The following is a 15130-nucleotide window of genomic DNA, read 5'->3' as shown; positions in this document are numbered from 1 at the left end:
CGCCCCACTGGGGCCGGAGCCTCAGCCGAGGCGGGATCCGCAGCTTGGGGGGGGGTGGGGGGCAGGGCGCCGTGGGGGACTCGGTCCCCGCCCCTCACGGCCTCATGAATATGAATAAGCCGGCGGGGGAGAGCGGAAGTGCGAGGCGGCCCCGACCCGGCTGGCTCCGCCCCCGCCTCGGGCCCGCGACCGGGGGCGTGGCCAGGCCGCAGACGCCCCGCCCCCCCACCCCGCCAGGGGCCTCCTTCCGGCCGGCGCGCCCCGGACGTGACCTCGCGGGCACGCGCCGGAGCCGCCCTGGGGGAGGTACCCGCACCCCTCTCGCAGGTAGGGCCGCCCTTTGTCCCCGGCGCCGCCCCCCGGAGTCCCGGTTGCCGCCACCCACCCCGGCCCGCGGCCCCAGCGCGCGCTGCTCCTCTTGCTCCGGCCCGGCCTGGCGGCCCCCAGGGCGAAATCTGGCCCCTGAACTAGGCTCCCAGGCGCGCCCGCAGCCGGGTAGACGCGGTAGGAACCCTTCGTTCACTGCAGCGCGGGCACCCGGGGTGGAGAGGGCTGCAAAAGCCCTGCCCTCACAGGGCTTGTGCTCCAGGGCGAGAGGAGAGGCCGGCGGGTGAATCAGTAGAATGTCCACTATGTCGGATGAGTGTCAGGGTGAGGACAAAAGCGGGGGACGAACATCCACCAGGCGGCTAGGAGGGTCCTTGAGAAGGTGACTTTTGAGCGAAGTCCCGGAGGAAAAGAGGGAACAACTGGTGCCTGGGGGTGTTGGGAGCAGCCGGGCATTGAGGCCAGTGTGGCTGGAGTGGAGAGAGGGGCAGAAAGAAAGGACGGAATCATGACAGTAATGGCTCAGTGTTGAGCAGGTGCCCGGCAAAGTGTTAGGTGCTCTACGCATATTATTTCCTTTAAGCCTCAGGACAGCCCAGACGTGGGCGCTACCATTGTGTGAGAGGAAATCAGGCTCAGGCAGGCTAAATAACTTGCCCAAGGTCACACAGCATTGGAGCCCAAGGAGACTGGCGTCATTGCCTGAAACACCCAGGAGACCCAGGGTAGGGTGACCTTGACCAAATCAGGTCCTCTGTGCCGCGCCTCAGTTTCCTCCCAGAGTGCTAGAGGGAGAGGGTGTGACTGACCTCCTGAAGTGAAAGATGGATGGGCAGGGTCCTTTTGCTGACCATCTGCCCAAAAGCCAGCTGGCTGTAATTCATACCCAGCAAATGGGGCCCTGAAACTGAGCCTGAAATCAGTGCACAGAACAAGGGTGTAGCAGGAGCCTTCGAGGATGTCTGTTCTCTTGGGAGAGGCTTTTGTTGTCTGGGAAGCACTTGCCCCCCTTTCGGCTCTTTTGCGGGTACAAGTGGCTTTGGGGAGAGAGGGCAGAAGGCCCAGAGCCTGGAAGAGGTTGCTTCTGGGGGTGGCTGGGGGGAGCCCGGTGCGGCTGAGTGCTCCAGTGCAGTAACAAAGGTGGAGTCAGCCAGGCAGGCTGTGTGCCGGCCAGCAAGTGCAGAACAAGCAGAATCCCCCATACATCCCTGTGAGTCTGGAGAGATTCACACGCACACACACAAACACAAAACACACGAAACCCGCCCATGTCTGCACCTGCAGCACATTCTCTGCCTGCTGTGCAGACCAGAGGGAAAGAGCCTCAGGGCTACCGATCTGGGCTCTGCTGGCCATGCTGACCGGTTCTCTGCTTTGGGAAGGGGGGAAATGTTTTCGTGCTCCTGTGAAGATCTGCTTGTGCCTCTGATCCCGAGAAGGGCTGCGGGTTTCTAATGGGGCAAGGATGGCGAGTCTTCTGCAATTTGCCCCTTCTCCAGCCTGGCATAGCCTCCAGCCTTGGCCTTTGGGCTGTGGTGTGAAATGTGGCCCTGGGAGGGTTATGGGTGCGACCCAGCCCCCTGTGTTGGAGTCTCCGGTCACCAGTCAGTCAGAGGTCCTGGTGGTACAGGACCACAGCAGGACTTACTGTCAGGCCTGTTTGGTAGATGCTCAGAAAGGTTAAGTGGTTTGCCTGAGCTTGCACAGCTGTAAAAGAGCAGAGATGGGATCCTAGTGCAAACCATTTGACTGCAGAGCCCAAGCCCTGCCCCTCTGGGAGCTGATTCACCCCTGTAGAGGGGATACATTTCGTGTTCGGCTTGGAGACCCACACACACACACATACTCTGTGGGGTTGTAGGGGTGGCAGAGGGGATGATGACCAAAGGGGATGGAGACACTTTCTGCTTTTCTTCTCAGCCACACTGTCCCCAGACCTTGTCACTAGGCCTTTGTGTCTGGGTCAAATAGGTCAGTCCTTTCTCACAGTGGGACTGGTACAGGTGGGGCCAGAGGCACCTTGGGGGGTGCCAGCAGAGGGCTTCCTCCTCATGAAGTTTGGGGGTCAGGTGAATGACTCTCACTCTACCTGGGTGCCTAGGACCTCCCGTACACCCTGGCCTTTAGCTAAGGGGGCAGCTGGAGTTCTGGTCACTGACCAGGTGGGCCAAGAGTGTGGGAGTGTCCAGGTGGAGGTCTAGAGGTCTGAGGCGGCACATGTGAGTCCTGAGACTCATGTGGATAAATGTGGATAGAATGCCGGAAAGAGGTGAGGGCTTGTCCCCTCAGGTGAGTCTCCGTGCATTGTCGTCTACTGAGCTGGTGATATTCTGAGCCTTACAGCCCCAGTGGATTCTCAAACTGAGAGACTTACTGAACCGGTAAGTCCAGGGTGAGGCCCGGGGATCTGCATTTTTAACAAGCTCCAGGTGCATGTGGGCCTCTGACTAAACCTGGAAAACCACTGTCCTGGACTTCCCAGCCAGGCAGCTGTGAGAAACCCCTTCTAGCAAATCCGGAGCCTGGTGTGTGTAAATGTTTTCCACGACTGAATTTAAATGCATTCCACTCTCCGTTGGGGTGCTGTCAGCTGAGCTTCTCCCCTGTTGAAAATAAATGCTGGACTCTCAAGCAATAGCCCTACCTCCATCCCTCCCCAGCCAAGTTTCCCCAGAGAGCAGGCCACCCCGATAACCTGCTCAGTGCTGAGCTGTCCCGAGCTGTGCCCTCGGCAGCACTTCCTGTGGAGACCTCCTCCCAGCCGCCTCTCCGCAGCAGCCTGTGCTCCTGCGTGCCTGAAGCCCTCTGGGGTCTGCACTGCCTCCCCTGCCTGTGGCCCCCTAAACCCAGGTATTCCCTGGGGTTCCATCCTTGGGCCTTCTCGGCTTGATGCCTTTCCTCAGTTGCAGAGGCAAAAGTGAGGGGAACCCCATCTCTATTCAGGAGAGTGCCCCAAACTTACACCCAGCCTTCGGGGTGCACCAGGCCTACATTTTTAGGGGCTAGCTTGATGTCTCCCCTCAGCTAGCCCCCTGGAGCTCTTCGACGTAGGCTCTTTGACTTGAGGGGAGTCTGGCCACACCTGTCACCCTAGAGTGGTCCAGCCGCTGTGGGTTCTGCCAGGCTCCTTCTATGCCACACACGCTGGTAGAGGAAAGAGTGCCCCTCTCAGTAGCCCGGCTTCCCTTCTGGACACTTCTGACTTCTTTCTGCTTTCGCTGATAAAACTCTTAGTACCGCCTCGTCTTCCTGACTCCCCTCATTGGTGTCTGTCCTAGTGCCCCAGGCTTGCAGCCACGGGGTCTCTTTGCACCTTTTCTTCCCACGCCCCCCCAGGCACGGTCAACTTCTGCTTTGGCAGCATCTCTGGCGTCCCTCCATCCGTCCACCCGCTGTTAGGGGCCTCTGAACTCCCCAGCGGCCTGCCCACTTTCTGAGAACCAGACTCTGAGCCCAGGGGCATCCGTTGAACAGGCAGGTCCGCCTCCAGACCAGCCCATCGGTCACCTGCTCGGAGGCTGCCCGGCTTCCCTCCATCTGTGTCAGGGGCCACGTGGCGCTGGGTCAGTGTCCTCGCCTGGAGTCAGGGGTCTTGGTTCAGATCCTGTTTTTTTGTTTTTTGGCCACGCTGCCCAGCTTTTGGGATCTTAGTTCCCCGGCCAGGGACGGAACCCAGGCCCCGGCAGTTGAAGCGTGGAGCCCCAACCACTGGTCCGCCAGGGGATTCCCCAGATCCTGGTTTTGCCATTCCCAGCATTCTAACTGGACAGATTCCTTGAGCCCCCAAAGTTCCTGTTTCCTGTCTATAATGTCAAAGCTGGTAATAATAGTCCTATCTCACAAGGTTCTTGTGAGGATTGATGTTACATGACCTCGTCTCTAGAAGTCCTTGGCATGGAATACTGCTTGATCTTTATCACTACGTTTAATCCTCAAAACCATGCTGTCAGGTAGGAAGTCACTGTCTGGCCCATTTTGTAGATGAGGCGGGGGAGGCTCAGAGAAGCCAAGTGATTGGCCCAAGGGCACACAGCTACAAAGTAGCAGAGGTGGGATTCAAGTGCAAACCAGTTCACCCAAGAGCCTGAGCTTCTAACCGATGATCCCCTCTTTGGGTTCTCTTTCTTCGTCTTCTGTTCATTCATTCACTCATTCGGCAAATTTTTTTTTTTAAGTTTTTTTTTTTTTTTGGCTGCGTTGGGTCTTCGTTGCTGTGCGTGGGCTTTTCTCTAGTTGCGGCGAGCGGGGGCTACTCTTCGTTGCAGTGCGCGGGCTTCTCATTGCGGTGGCTTCTCTTGTTGCGGAGCACGGACTGTAGGCATGTGGGCTTCAGTAGTTGTGGCTCGCGGGCTCTAGAGCACAGGCTCAGTATTTGTGGCGCACGGGCTTAGTTCCTCCTCGGCATGTGGGATCTTCCTGGACCAGGGCTCGAACCCGTGTCCCTTGCATTGGCAGGCAGATTCTTAACAACTGTGCCACCAGGGAAGCCCTTGGCAATTATTTATGCTGAATGAGTGAATGAATGTGTGCCTACGATCTAGGGCAGTGAAGGAACAGAAGAAGCCCTGCCCTGTCTGTGAAGGCGCAGATAGGCTGAGATGCATAGGAACTCCTGTAGGAAATTGCCCAAGGCCCCTCTTCCTCACTGTGCCCTGGGGTCACAGACCAGGACACCCCACGCCGCATCTCGCCTCCCCACTGCTCCTTGTACCTAAAGGCCTGCAGGCATTGGACTGGATTTGGGTTTGACCCTTGTGAAGGAGGAGGTGGATCATAGCAGGACCTGCTGTAGGGCTTGGAAGCCTTGGAATCTCCAGAGGGTGGGGGCAGTGCAGGCATAAAAGGAATGGGGGTGCAGTTGGGTACCCCATGAGATACCACTTCAACCCAGCAGATGGCAGTGACAAAAAAGGAGGGGCAATAACAAGTGTTGAGGGGGAGAGGGAGGAATTAGAACCCTCTCCCACTGCCGGTGGGCATGTCAGGTGGTGCAGGGCCTGGCAGTTCTTCAGCATAGTCACCATTTGACCTGGTGATTCCACTCCCAGGTGTGCACCCCAGAGAAATGAAAACATATGTCCATGCAAAAACTCGTACGCGGATGTTCACAGCAGCATTATTCACAACAGCCAAAAGGTGGAAACAACCCAAAGGTCCATCAACGGATGAATGGATAAACAAACTGTGGTCTGTCCACACAATGGAATATTACTCAGGCATGAAAAGGAATGAAGTACTGACACAGGCTACCATGTGGATGAACTTCGCAAACGTGATGCTCAGTAAAAGAAGCCAGACACAAAAGGCCACATATTGTATAGTTCCATTTCTAGGAAATGTTCAGAATAGGCCAATCCATAGACAGAAAGTAGATGTGTGGTTGCTAGGGGCTGGGGGCAGAGGGGTGTGGATGTAACTGGTAAGCAGTGCAGGGTTTCTTTGAGGGTGGTAAAAATATTCTAAAATTGATTGTGGTAATTGTTGCACTACATTGAAATACTGAAAACCATTGAATTGTATACATTAAAATGGTAAATTGTATGCTATGTGAATTATATCTCAATAAAGCTTTTATTAAAAAAAATATTAGCCAGACACCCCTGCATTAATGCTGACAGAAGGCGCGAGCACAAGGACTCAAAAACTTGCTGAGCGATCGGGGGACATTCTTTGGGGTTGCTTTGCTGTGGTTCTCCTGACAAGATCGCTGAGAATTGACCCTGTAGATGAGGTTTCCGTTCATCCTTTAGGGCTCAACTTCCCTGTGACTCCTGAGAGAGGCCCCCACAGCCCTCCCTTTGTCCCTTGTCATCTGTCTCAGTCCCTTCTTTCTTTCCTTTAGAGCTGTGCCCGCACTTGGAATTATTTTCTGTCTGTGGACCTGATTCTGTCTGACTCTCCTGCTGGGCTGAGTTCCGTGAGGTCAGGGACTTGTGTCTATCTTGCTTGCCGCATAGTAGGTGCTCAGTAAATTCCTGCTGTGTGAATGAGCCACATATACTGATAACAGCTGGGGGCGCCCAGGCTGGGGTCCGTGCTCGCTGCAGGGGACAGAGCCAGCAGGGCGGATCAGGGTGTCTCCCGGCCCCAGCGGCATTCTTTTTCCAGAATGTCTCTGGAAAGGAAGCCCAAAGCCTGGTCTGGCTGGGAAGAGGCGATTGGGGAGGGGAGGGGAGCGGAGCGGGAGCTGGGGCCGGGCGGGCCTGGGGAGGAAGTCTGCAGCCCCAGGCTGCCGAGGGCGCGGCGTCTGTGTTTGCACCTTTGGAATGTGGCTGATTCACTCTGGGGGGAGCCAGGCAGCCACCGCTGCCGCCTCGGATCTGACATCTGGAGGCTAAATTCCAGGAGGAGAGACCGAGTCTTGGAAGCAGATGTCAACTTTGAAGGTCAAACTGAGCGATGAGCCAGGGAGGAGGAGGCTGAGAGGGTCCCACACTCCCGGCCCCCCCACCCCAGGATTCTGGGAGAGAGGTGAGGCCCCATCCCCAGCCTTGTCCCAGCTCCTAAGCTACCAGAGCCCCGAAGGGGACAGCGTGGGGCAGGGAAACAGCGTGAGCTCTGCAGTCAGACCTTCCTTCAGAGAGCTCATATAACTGCAAAGGCCGAGGGCCTAGCTGGTCCTGTGCTCAGCAATGGCCCTGGGACACTGGCTTGCATCTCCTGGCCCAGTGTCCTCTGTGTGGGTTTACTCTGGGGCCTTTGCTCCCCAAGGCCTGCGAACTCCTAGCTTGCCTCTCCCTGGGGCTCCAGCGAGACCCTAGGCTTGCCTCTTGTTGGCCCAGTTGGGGCCCAGCTCATCCCGGACACTGATGGGACAGGCCTGGGTCAGGAGCTCGCTGCAGTGCAGGGCCGATGCCCCAAGAGCCACACGGAGAAAGTGGGAGTGGGAGGGGTCCCCCAAAGGAGCCAGTGCCAGGGGTGGGCAGAAACAGCACTCTGCTGAGCGGCTCCCACAGAACTGCCTCCTGGGGCTTGTGCCAGGCACTGTGCTTGGCTTTATGGCTCTTACCTACTGGGGTGTCCCACTGGCTGAATTCCTTAAGCTCTCAGAAGCTCATTTTCTTCATCTATGAAATCTCATAGGATTCTTTTTGGGATTGACTGAGACAATGTTTCCAAATCCCTTGGCACCTGCCTGGCCTGGAGAAGGCTCTATGCTAACTAGCCTAGGTCCCTTTCTCTTCCCTGTATCTAGGTGCTGTGTGATCTGCCCTGTGGGCTGAAAGGATGATGCGTGTGTGTGTATGTGTGCGTGTGTGCACGCTTGCGTGTGTGCAGGCCCCTTTCTCTCCTCCAAGGAGCTTCTCCCAGGAGAGAGTTAGGGACTACATGGGACAGAGGATGGAGGCAGGAGGGACAGGAAAGGGGTGGAGGGAGCAGCGGGTGGGCCTCACCTGTGGGCCTGCAGGCTCAGGCCTGCCGCTGGGAGTCGCCTCCATGTGCCCTCAGCTCCACCTGGGGCTGGAGGAGGGGCCCAGGCTCTACTCCTGGGAGTGGCTGCCTCTTTCCCTCCCGTGCCACAGCATAAGCCTGGTCGTTTGACATGGGGGTGTGTGTGTGGGGGGGTGGTTAGGTGGTGAAGGGCCTGACCCAGGCTCGCCCATCTCCTATATTCTCTCTCTTGGAACGCTGGAACCTGGGGGTGGCTCAGAAGAGGAAACTCAGTGCCCAGAGTGGTCCGAACCTCCTGGACACCTCCCAGAAACCTAGAGCTTCTGGGAGGGTGGAGGGCCAGCCTCCTGTAAGCTTTCTGCAACCATTTGTGAACTGAAGTAAAACCCCTCCCAGAATCTGCTCGGGGCACAGGGAGTGCTCCAAGGAGTGTCCCCTGCCTTCCCCAGGGCTCAGCGCCCTCCACTCCTGCCAGCCCTGCCTGCCAGCATCCCTCTGGGATGCCACACATCTGTGGGTGCCTGCTCATCCCCGCCAAACCACCCACGTCCTGTGACTCGTAGCCCAAATGCCACCTCCTTAGATTCCTGACAAGACTCCTGCACTCATGGTTATTCTCCTCTGGACGTGGTGGGGTCGGTACCTCTGTGCGGAGCTTATCTCCACATAGCCAGCATGGCGATTGGGGGCTCCTGCATCGGTCACTCGTCCATGTCCTGCACGCCCTGATCGTGACTCTACGACAGTTGTCCCAGGCTGCTGGGACCAGGCTGCCCGGCTCTCTTCTGGGTGTCAAACATTTTTTGATGTGTTCGTCTGGTCTCTTCCATTAAATGACAGACTGTCTGAAGTTGAAGGACATAGTAACGAGAGCTACGTATTCTGAGCTCTTACTGAGTGCTTTTTAAAAATTGAGGTAGAATTCACATCCCGTAAAATTCACCCCTTTAAAGTAATACAATTCAGTGGGTTTTAGTATATTCACAGAGTTGTGCATCCATCTCCACCATCTAATTCCAGACCATTTTCATCATCCCCCAAAAGGAACCCCAGCAGATTCATCAATTGTAAGAAATGTACCATTTACATGGGGGATTTGATAGTGGGTGCAGGGAGTGTATGGAAAATCTCTGAACCTTTGCTCAGTATTGCTTAAAAACTTAAAACTACTGAACTTAGGCAATTCCCTGGCGGTCCAGTGGTTAAGACACCGTGCTTCCACTGCAGGTGGCGCGGGATCGATCCCTGGTCAAGGAACTAAAAGGTGCGGCCAAAAAACAAAAAAAAAAACTACTGAACTTAAAACTGCTTTAAAAAATAAAATCAATTTTGGAAATTCCCTGGTGGTCCAGTGGTTGGGACGCCGCGCTTTCACTGCCAAGGGCCTGGGTTCAATCCCTGGTCGGGGAACTAAGATCCCAAAAGCCATGCGGTGCAGCCAAAAAAAAAAAAAAATTGATTTAGAAACAAAACAAAACAAAAAAGAACCCTGAAGCCATTAGTAATCACTCCCCATTCCTCCCCTCCCCACCCCGGCCACTGGCCACTGGCAATCACCCGTCTGCTTTCTGACCCTACAGATTTGACTGTTCCGGGCATTTCATATATTGGGTTGGCTAAAAAGTTCATTTGGTTTTAAGTAGAAATAAAAGACATTTTTCATTTCCACTAAGAACTTTATTGAACAGTGTATTCATTAACCAAATGAACTTTTTGGCCACCCCAATAAATAGAGTCCCACAATATGTGGTCCTTTGTGTCTGGCTTCTTTCACTGAGCATCATGTTTTCAAGGTTCATCCATGTTGTAGCCTGTGTCAGTGTTTCATTCCTTTTTATGGGTGAATAATATTCCACTGTATGGATGGATCAGCATTTGTTTATCCATCCATCCATCAAAGGACATTTGGGTTGTTTCTACTTTTCGTGAATAATGCTGCTATGAACATGCATGTACAAGTTTTTGTGAAGGTGAAGTTTTTCAATCTAAGTGCTTTTTGACAAATGACCCATTTAATCCTCACAGCAGCCCTCCGTGTCGGTGCTGGCATGATCCCCCTTCTGCAGGTGAGGAAAGCAAGGCTCAGAGAAGTGAGTCAAGGTCACACAAGGTCACAGCTGGAAGCTGTGGAGCTGGGACCTTCCTGCCTCCTGGCCAACAGGCCCCAGTGGGGCCTACTACGGTGCTTCTGTACATTTTTAGCAGAGCCTTGCCCACCGCTCTTAGTTGCGGCACGCGGGATCTTCAATCTTCCTTGCGGCATGCGGGAACTTTAGTTGCAGCATGAGGGCTCTTAGTTGCAGCGTGCGGGCTCTTAGTTGCGGCATGTGGGATCCAGTTCCCCGACCAGGGATCGAACCCGGAGCGCGGACCCCCCAGCCACTGGACCACCAGGGAAGTCCCTCCCACAGTAAATGTTGCTAACTCTTCAAACAAGGGCCATGCAAACCTCAAGCCCCAGAAGTGCTCTGTGATTTGTCAAGGTGAGTGGTCACCTGCTCAGTGGTGATCCTGTGGCTCCAGGGGATGCATCTTAAGGGATTACGGGAGGTCTCTACCACCATAGAATCATCATCCACAGATCCAGGCAGGACCAGGCCTTTCCCCTGCTTCCTCTGGATGCCATTCTCACCACCTCACGGGGTACCAAGCCCCAAACATTACTGCCCCTTTTGTTCATCTGCAGCCTCTTTCCTGAGGTTCCTGGGCTGCCTTTCATCTCTTGCCTTCTTGGATTTGGCGCACAGCCCCGGGTCACCTGCCGGTGGACTTTGTTCCTTTTGCCTTCCTGGGAGCATGGCATGGTGGGTAATTGCTGTCAGACAAGCCCAGGTTCACTCTGGCTGTGTGGCTTTGGGCAAATTTCTGAACTTCTCTGAGCTTCTGTTTGCTCATCTGTATTGGGGGGGGCGGGTCACACACACACACCCGCCGAAACTCTGATACTGCGAGTGTGGGACTGACTAAGGACAGGGAGATGAGGGGCTCCCGCGGTGCCCAGCACCTCGCACACACTTGGGAAGTTGAGGTCGGTCCTCACGGCAGAGGCAGGCTGGCAGCGGGCCCAGGGAGGGGGCCGGGAGCTTTGTGTGTCTCCCTGCCTTTGGAGCAGCGGGAGGCTCCCATGACTCAGTTCTGCCCGAGGAGGGGGAAGTCAAGGCCAGACCTCTGAGGTCGGGCCCGAGGGACCTCCCATCCTCCTCCCCACTCTGCCCTCTGCCTGTCTCCCCACCCAGTGCTTCCGGCAGTGCTGGGCAGGGCCCCACACATACATTCTCTGCTGGTCGCCTGGGCACGCCCTCCGTCCCTTCCCCAGATCTGCAGCCCCGACTTGCTGCTCCATGGCCCAAGGGCTCGGACGCTGGTCATGACCGTGACCATGGACCACCTTGAGTGGGTGCCACAGCCCGTGGCCTGAGGCAGGAGGGGCAGTGATGTGGAGGGGACGTGGGCCGAGGATGGGAGGGCCTCCTCTGGCTGCTGGAGCCGAGCTGCAGGATCCTGCCAGGGAAACCCTCTCTCCTTGCTGCTGCCGCGGTGGCTCAGCTTTTCCCAGCCCTGCCCCTCTCCTCCTGCTTCTCACATTTCAGCTTCTGAGTTACTGGCATCACAGCCTGCTGCCACTGCTGCTGTGGTCACTACACCAGACAGATATTAACCCCCAGTGTGCTGGCGGGAGCAGCACAGCCGCAAATTGGTGCAAGGTCCGGAGGTGTCGAGGGAGGAGAAAGCCGTCCTGAAACTGTCCTTTGCACCAGTCAGGTTGCCCTCTGGAGAGCTTCTCTCACCTCCTTCCTCCCTGTCTGCCCAAACTTGAATCCAAAGCCTTCCCTGACCCCTAGGAGTTGCTCCTTCCCTTGGCTGTCTGGGCACTGACAGTCAACCACAGAACATGTGTTCGATATCACCGTGAACTTGACCTTGCCATTTCAGCAGACAGGGTTTTCTCCCTCCACATCCCTCAGCTCCCCTCTTGCACCTGGCCATACCTGGGCAGGGCCAGGCCACCGGGACCAGGGGAGCTCTCAGCCTGGAGGCTATTCTAGGGGCAGCAGCACAGGCTGTTGAAGGAGCCAGGTGCTGGCACAGACTGGTCAGGTGACCTTGACAAGTCCCCAGGGTATAACAGGACTTAGGGGCCTGTAGTGAGGATAAAATGCGGAATGCAGGTAAAGCCGCCAGAGCAGCATCTGGCACACAGTGGCCCAGACCTCTCGTGCCCACGTGCCTCCTGACACGCTAGGGTTCTGAGCTCCCCTCCTCAGGGAGAGCTACTCCCATTTCCTGGCAGCCTCCCCCGTCACAGCCCACCCAGGTCTGCTTTCTCATCAGAGAAGGCCTGTGTCCCTCCCCTGGCCTGGCTGGTCCCAGCCCACCCTTTTCCATCCTCAAATGGGACTGGACGTCCCGCCTTGTCTCCCCGCCCCTGTCCACTCCTCCAGTGGGAGGAGAGCCCGCTGCCCAGAGGCACACTGGACAACCTCTCGAGCTCGGCAGCTCCCCAGCTTTCCTCTTCCCGATTCCTCTCCTTCCTGCCTTTCTCCTGAACCCCAAATGCTCCCTCCCGATTTCTCGTGGCGCCTCTGCTGACCCTTCGTCCTATCCAGCCACACCCCCTTGGTGCCTTGGCTGACTTACTCTCTTTTTATGTTGACCAGAAGCTCTGTCCTCCCCTTCCCCCTGCACCCCTGGTTAAAGAGCCCAGGCTGGGCATCATTAGGTCCCCCTTTACTGCTATGCTGTGCCCCAGGCTACTGGGCTGCCTGGTGGGATTGTTGTAACTGCCTTGTCAGCTTACAATCAACTGAGGAAGTGGTCACACAGCCATTTCTGTCTAAAACTGAAAGTCCAGCCAGGGTGGCCATTCGCTGAGTTGTTGTTTTTGTTTTTGTTTTTTGGTTTTTTTGCTTTTAGTTTTTTTGCCACACCCAGTGGCTTGCGGGATCTTAGTTCCCCGACCAGGGATTGAACACGGGCCACGGCAGTGGGAGTGCCAAGTCCTAACCACTGGACTTCTGGGGAATTCCCTCACTGAGTTTTTATAAAACTCAGTGGGATGCACCCAATCGAAGCAGATGGCCTGGTTGCTCCTTGTCCATGTGTTGAAAATCAGAGAGGCATTTCCCTGGGGGGACCCAAGACAGGGCAAGCTGGTGGAGGAAGAGGAGAGGAGAAGGCAGGAGCTCCCCCGCCATGGGCTGCAGTGTCAGGTCTGGAAACATGGGCAGGACTAAAGGGGGGAATGGGGGACACGCCACAGGTGGACTCCAGTCCCCTTTCCAAGGGCTCGCTTATGAGCAAAGTGAACCAGATCGGGCTGTTAGAAGGAAGCGGGCATCCAGAGGTCAGGGCCTTCGGGCACCTTGACAAGCCTGGTGCCCCAGGATCTGCAGGGCCTCGGGGGTGTGGGGAGTTGGGCGGTCAGTCCTTCCACCCCAGTACCTGCCTTGGGTTCCACCAGTGTGCTCAGGCTCAGCTTGCAAAAAAGCATCATGCGTGCCAGGCTCCCCCTAGTGGTTGGGGGACCCCAGCCTTGTCGGCCCAGAGATCTCCCTGTGACTAGGGTAAGAAAGGGGACCAGGGCATTGGGGGATATTGGGGTTTGCTCCAATCCACAACAGAAGCGTCTGACCCGCATTCTGCCTTCCTGGGAGCATTCAGGATCCTCTCCCAGGCAGGGGCTTTTTGCTTCCATGGGGCCTCATCCCTGCTCCAATGGCTGCTATCCACAACCCCCCACCACCCTGCCCCCCCTCAAGCAGGCTGGGGTTCCCCATATGCACCAGAGTATGCTGGAGCCTTAGAGGTCAACGGGGGCCCTAAAGGCCATCTGGTCCTTCCATCCACCACTCCTGGCATATTTGTGTAGAGGATAAAGCCTCAAATTAGGGTTGGGGCCCTAGATTCTTCTTCAGGCTCCATCTCCAATTCTCTGTACATCCTGAGGGACGTTCCTTAACTTTCTGTGCTTCTCCTTCATGGTTCCATCTCGGTGGTAGCAGAATTCTCCAATGACCCCCAATGACCTTTGCCCTCGTATACTCCTTCCCCTTGAGTGTGGGCGGAACCTGTGACTATGGCATCACTCCCGTGATTAGGTTATGTTATATGGCACAGTTGCCCTTGAGGTAGATTATCCAGGTGGGCCTGACCTAAGCACACAAGACCTTTAAAAGCAGAGTTTTCTCCAGCTGCTTGTGGAAGAGGAAATTAGAGAGATTCAAAGCGAGAGAGGGAATCAACCTGTGGGACCCTCTCTGTTCCTCAGATGGTGGGGCCATGGGACAAGGTCCTGAGGATGGTCTCCAGGAGCTGACAGTCCACAAGACAACGGGACGTCAGTCCTACAGCTGCAAGGAACTGAATCCTGCCAACAAACAGTGACTTTGGAACGTCATCCTAGCCCCTGATGAGATTGCAGCCCCGCTGACACCTCGATTTCACCCGGCAGGACTCTGAGCCGAGAGCCCAGCCATGCCACACCTGGCGATGATAAACTGTGCTGTTTCAAGCCAATAAATTTATGGAAATTTGTTACACAGAAGCAGGAAATGAATACATCATCTGTCCAAGGAGAAGAAGAGTATTCTTGACACACATGTAGGATAAAAGTTTAAAACTGAGAAAAATGCATCCCCCCTCCCTATGGGTGCTATGTAGAGTGGAAACCTGCCTCGGCCTCTGTGCTGACAGTCTTCCTGGCTGCAGTTTAAATCCACATTCTCAGGGTTCCCATCTCTCACCTGAACCTCCAGCCAGCCTCAGAGGAAGGCAGGTGTGTTCTGAGAAGGACAGTGCTGATCGCACCATCAGGGCAGCCAGATCCCACTTTGGCTGAAGAAAGAAGCTCTGGAACCCTCTGCTGTAGGGGATCCCTTTGATTTCTGGGGCTCCCGGGACTTCTGGACATCTTTAGGGTCAATAAAGCTGTTTTTAACCTAACAGCTTTATTTGGGCTTCCCTGGTGGCGCAGTGGTTAAGAATCCGCCTGCCAATGCAGGGGGTTTGGGTCCCAGCTCTGGTCCGGAAAGATCCCACATGCCACGGAGCAACTAAGCCCAGGCACCACAACTACTGAGCCTGCGCTCTAGAGCCCACGAGCCACAACTACTGAAGCCCCGCGAGCCTAGAGCCTGTGCTCCGCAACAAGAAAAGCCAACACAATGAGAAGCCCGCGCACCGCAACGAAGAGTAGCCCCTGCTCGCTGCAACTAGAGAAAGCCAGCGCGCAGCAATGAAGACCCAGCGCAGCCAAAAACAAAAACAAAAACAAAACAAAAAAACCCAACATAACAGCTTTATTAGATATAATTCACATACCATATAATTCACCCATCTAAAGTGTAAAATTAAGTGGGTTTTTTTGTACAGTCAGTTTTGTAACCATCACCACAATCAATTTGAGAACATT

The 15130-nt window shown here is 55.5% G+C and overlaps 1 protein-coding gene across 2 annotated transcripts in view; it reads left to right on the top strand.

Moving 5' to 3' along the window:
• Window positions 1-236: 236 nt before the first annotated feature.
• The window catches only part of TFAP4 (transcription factor AP-4), a 33671-nt gene continuing 18777 nt past the window's right edge, over window positions 237-15130 (top strand). Inside the window, exon 1 of one of the 2 annotated variants that reach the window (XM_082360099.1) lies at window positions 237-327. The gene's annotated coding sequence lies outside the window, so the exon portion shown is untranslated. Of the gene's footprint in view, window positions 328-6597; window positions 6799-15130 lie in introns of those variants that run through there. The other variant, XM_082360098.1, reaches the window with a different exon arrangement.

The sequence above is a fragment of the Balaenoptera borealis genome (assembly GCF_965194805.1).
Source record: "Balaenoptera borealis genome assembly, chromosome: 16".
Lineage (NCBI taxonomy): Eukaryota > Metazoa > Chordata > Mammalia > Artiodactyla > Balaenopteridae > Balaenoptera > Balaenoptera borealis.
The sequence above is the reverse complement of the archived record's forward strand: the minus strand, read 5'-3'. Positions and strand labels throughout refer to the sequence as shown.